The sequence below is a fragment of the Dermacentor variabilis genome, chromosome 3 (genome assembly GCF_050947875.1).
Source record: "Dermacentor variabilis isolate Ectoservices chromosome 3, ASM5094787v1, whole genome shotgun sequence".
Lineage (NCBI taxonomy): Eukaryota > Metazoa > Arthropoda > Arachnida > Ixodida > Ixodidae > Dermacentor > Dermacentor variabilis.
The window spans coordinates 110,427,311-110,432,467 of record NC_134570.1 but is presented as its reverse complement, the minus strand read 5'-3'; the positions used below and the strand labels follow the sequence as shown (position 1 = coordinate 110,432,467).

Sequence of the window (5,157 nt, the reverse complement as noted above, 5' to 3'; positions counted from 1 at the left end):
CCTTTATTTACAGAGTGGAATGACTGCGATTTTTTTTTATGTTCGTGACTGCAGTAGCGGAACGCCAGTCGGTAGCAGTGGTTATAGCTATAGGGATAACCCGCCAAGGCATTAGAGCTTGCGTCATCGTAAGAGCAGTGTTCACTGCATTGAATAGTAGACGGTCTACTATCTGATACTTTAATAGCGAGGAAAAAAGCCACCATCTCCACAACAGCTCTTAGAGCCCTATGCAATAACAAATGGTCGGTACAGTAAACAGGCGACCATGTACAGTCGAGTGACGTGTCAATCCTTTGTCAGAATAAGAGACCCTTAGGAGTCCTTGAAGTTAAATTTATTTAGCTATTGCAGCGAAGCTCTTTACACTAGTGTTTCGTGCAATTTTGTTCGGCGTGTGCAAAAACCGTGTGCAGATCACGGAGATAGTGAAATACCGGGCCGACAACACGGCGAAGGTGAAGCATGCTCCAAGCACTCCGCCAACTTGAAGAAATATGTTTAATATCTTGCGTCCAAATACAACCGTATCAGCTTCTAAACTGACAAGAACTAATACTACACTTTGACTCACTTCAGCCATTTCTACGTCCGCACCGCCTACTCCCTGTCGGCGTTCCAAGCGCTTGCGTATCTACATTTCTTTCCTTCAGAAAGGCCAGTTGCGCCCAACAGGCACCTCTTTGACTTATGGGTGGCACGAATAGATGCACAACATGCATACAGGAGAGAAAAACCTACCCGTAATCGTCCGAAGTTTAAGCTCTTCATGAGACAACCATCGAAGTACGCTTGCAAGCTACACAAGCAGCAGTGGCAGGAGTGCGGCAACCTGTTACACTGTCGGATATATAATAAAAGGCTATGGAGCATTGTGAAATCATTCTATGGCCGGAGCAAAACTCGAACAGCCGCTGAAAATCCTTGCTTGGCGTCCAAATCTACAGCACGTGCGACGGCCGATACTTGTGCCAACACATTATTCCCGCAGCCGGCCAGCGATATGGAGTATCCAAAATGGCCCGAGGGAAAACACAGCAGTGAAGCAATGGATGCTTCTTTCACCATCCAAGCACCTATGACAGCACTGAAGGAGTCAAACAGTAAAACAGCATCGGGTCCTGATATGATTACGTACAAACAACTGCAACAGCTCACAGAAGACCAACTAACACCAGTTCTTGTCATATAAACCATGCCTGGGAAGATGGGGTACTTTCTGTACATTCTAAATAATCATCTGTAATACCATTCCCCAAACCAAACAAACCTTCAACAAGTGCCATTAACCTCCGTCCCATGTCATTCACCTCAGTTATTGGCAAGATGATGGAACGAATGGTTAACAAACGCCTCACATGAATGTTGGAAAACGGAGATTATCATTGGGCCCAAATTTGCTTTAGGCGCCACCTTTCTACGGAGGACACACTTCGGCGCTTGCACTCCGATGTACTATAGGACCCCTCACCATATTGGACGAGCACTATTGTAGGCATAGAGGTAAAGCAGGCCTTTGACTCGGTGCCCCATTACGCTATACTCCGAGGACTAGCTGGGCTAACAGTAGGCATAAAGCTGTACAATTATGTTGGAAGCTTTCTGCAGTACAGAACGTTTTCTATAAAAATAGGTTCGTTTACCAGTGAACGATATAATAAAATAGGAGTTCCGCAGTGCGCTGTCATCTCCCCAACGTTGTTCAATTTAGCAATACGTCCACTTGCGTATATTCTAAAAGAAGTACAGTCTATCTCTGCGGGAATCTACGCTGACGATATTACATTATGGTCTAACGCACGAGATTTCCCTCTGAAACAGCAACAACGTTATCACCAACTTCCTTGACAGACAGGGTCTCAAAGTTTCACCACAAAAAAAACCTAGTTTGTAGTAGTCCTGAAGCATACAAACTACAGAAAGCAACAGTTCATTCGAGATAAAATCAATCTTCGTGTTCAAAACACAAACATTCAGCAGAATGAAGACATCAAGATTCTGTGTATTATATAACAATAAAGCGCAAATTCCACGCAATGGGTTGAAAAAACGTTGCGTACGACAATAAAGAAAACAAGGATGCTGCGAAAGCGAACAAGCAGTGCATGAGGTCTATACGACGGTCAAATCAAACGGTTCGCACATGCGCTGGTCTACTCAAGGTTCCTCTGTGGCCTACCTTTCGTTCTAATCACGCTGACCTAGCTCAAAACAATTGAAAACATCAACAACCATGCATCCGGATCGCTACAGGGCTGCCGAATTACGCGACGGTCGAAGATCTCTACGGAACAGGCCTACTTCTCTCAATAGGTGGCTCTGTAGAACCAGCACTGCAAGCCCAGAATGAGTGTCTCAAACATACCAGTGCAGCAAGACCATGAAAAACGAGATACGTCTTTGTAACGAAGAGCTACCTCAAATTCTTTTCATCACTCCTCCATGGGCCATGGGAAGATATCGCAGTGACAGACAACCGTCCAATCCCGAAGCATATGAATCAAGTCTCGGAGCAAGAGACAAGGAAATACTATGCTCAAACTCACACGCAATACGTCGAAAGCTTATACGAAGAAGAAGAACTTATCTACACGGACGGCTCCTGCCCTCTGGAAGGGTCCAACTGTGGGGCGTCTTTGAACTTCAGAACAGGAGAACTATCATAATTCTCTATTGCTTAACCATGGTTGCTACCCGAGGTAGCCGAAGGGTACGCTACTGCGGAAGCGCTAGCTTACTACACTCAAACAGACTCATCACCATAAGCTAACCATGTGTTCACAGTCTCGGCAAGTAACACAAACGCTTCAAATATGAAAGTTCCCGACATACACCAGCTGCACCCTTAGCCAAGCCTCCCGACTTCAAGTTTGATCCTTCCGAGTAAGACTCCGTTGTATTCCTGGACACACCAATATTCCGAGGAACGAGCTAGTTCATCAGCGAGCCTCGCAGCATTGAAACAAGAACAGCTCGGCGATAGCACTTCGAAGCAATCCGATACATCCATCCAAGACGACGCTTATGAAGACAGCTACCGAGCAAAAGTGCACCGCCTACGAGAATTAAGAGCTAAGTTAGAAGACGCAACAAAATACGCAGCCCTACTTATAATATGTACCCGCCTCTAAGAGCTCATGCTAAGAAGACCACAAAGTGGAAGCTTCGGTACATTCCCAGTACTTGACCAGATCTCCCCGACAAATTACCCCGACCCCAATTGTGCCTACGGCGAAGCCCCAGCAACCACGGAGCATATCGTCTGGGTATGCAGAATAAATAACTCAAGCCGAGCCGCTTTCAAACGGCGCAAACAACGCTACCAAACCTAAAGCAAAACATGAAGGAAACCGCCCACTGGATGCTTGAAAGTTCACTCATCAGAGCCCAGCTTAACATATGGCTCAAAGCCTTGCACATTATGGCCATCCCCTGTTATAGGCCCTACAAGCTCGCCCGCATAACAAATACACCTGTCTTTACAAGGGTCTGTTTTCGATCATAGGGCTGACGCCGACAACCTAGAGCACGCTGTGTATAGTCAAATGAAGTTCCATTCATGCATCATTCCTTTCCCTCCGCTCGCCCGTGAATGTGGTCCCGTCAAAATGTCACGCGTGTCTACTTTTCTGCGGCTCCTCGGAGTGGCGCTTCCGTCGTCCACGCGAATGTACATAAATATCACGGTAAATCATTTGCTACATTTGTTCAAAATTCTGTGTCACCTCTCTGTCGTGTGCTAAACAGCTTCGCAAGTCATCCACCTTCACAGAGTTCAATGGCTCTTATTTATTTATTTATTTATTTATTTACTGACTATCTGCAGCATAGCGAGCTCTTGCTTCATACTCAACAAGTTTAAACTCGCCCAGCAATTTTTTTCGTCGGACGTTATGCTGATCCACTGCTGTCTCAAAAATATAAAAATCGCTGAAAATCTCTACCCTGCGCAGCACATGCAAATAGATAAATAAAGCGCACGGCTTTGCAAAGTTATTGCCAGTTGTGGCGAATTTCAACACGAAATGCAGGTGAAGTGGTCAATATGCTTATCTGCCTTTACGTGCAGTTGTCAGGAGAAACTTGTAGCAGCGCAAAAATGCATTGGAGTGCATACAGCCGGCATTACTACATCCTGACTGAGACCTTACCACTGTCGTTGAAAAGTGTGCGATCATTGCCTTCTACCGCTTCTAAGATATGGTGCCGAAACACCCAGACTAACAAGTAATGCGCGTTAAAGAACACCAAGTGGTTCAAATTTCCAGGGTCCCTTACTACGGAGCGCCTCATAATCGTATGGCGGGTTCGTCACGTAAAACCCCGTTATTTAACTTTACTTTCCTAACAAGCAAGCTCAAGAACAAGTTAATGACCGCACATTCGGTGATGGAACGACAAATGTTTGGTTTAACGTTAAGAGACAGAAAGAGAACGGTGTAGATCAGAGAGCGAACCGCGATATCCAATATTCTAGTTGAAATTAAGATAAAGAAAATGTAGCCGGGTGGGGGATATCCGTATAGCAGATAACGGGTGTACCATCAGAGCTATAGAATGGGTGCCAAGGCAAGAGAAGCGCAGTAAGAGAAAAAATGTAGCTGGGCGGGCCATTTGATACGTAGGGCAGATAACGGGTGCGCCATCAGAGTTACAGAATGAGTGCCAAGGGAAGTGCAGTGAGAGAAAGTGTAGCAGAGCAGCCCAATTGATGCGTAGGGCAGATAACGGGCGTACCATCGGAGTTATAGAAAGGGTGCGAAGGGAAGGGAAGCGCAGTAAGATAAAGAAAGTGTAGCTTCGCGGGTCATTTGATGCGTAAGGCTGATAACCGGTGAACCATAAGAGTTATATAACAGATGCCAAGGGAAGGGAAGCGCAGTCGAGCATTCCAGAAAATTAGCTGGAGTGCTTAAAATAGGAAACTTGCAGGCGAAAGTTGGAATCAGCCAGTCCAAGACAGGGGTCCAAGACAGATCGCTGGGAGAGCACTTTGTCCTTCAGTGGACCTAAAAATAGGCTAGTGATGATGACTATGACAATGTGAACTTCGGATGGAACGCATGCAGCATGAACCTTCGAAATCAAGATTCTCTGGCTGCAGACTACGGTCCGTTTGCAAGTGCGAACAGGTAAACAGAAGTCACGTGACATATT

At 45.8% G+C, this 5,157-nt stretch overlaps 1 pseudogene; it reads right to left on the bottom strand.

The window, feature by feature from the left end:
* Window positions 1–403: 403 nt before the first annotated feature.
* Window positions 404–583, bottom strand: LOC142576946 (U2 spliceosomal RNA; annotated as a pseudogene).
* Between the last annotated feature and the right edge of the window lie 4,574 nt (window positions 584–5,157).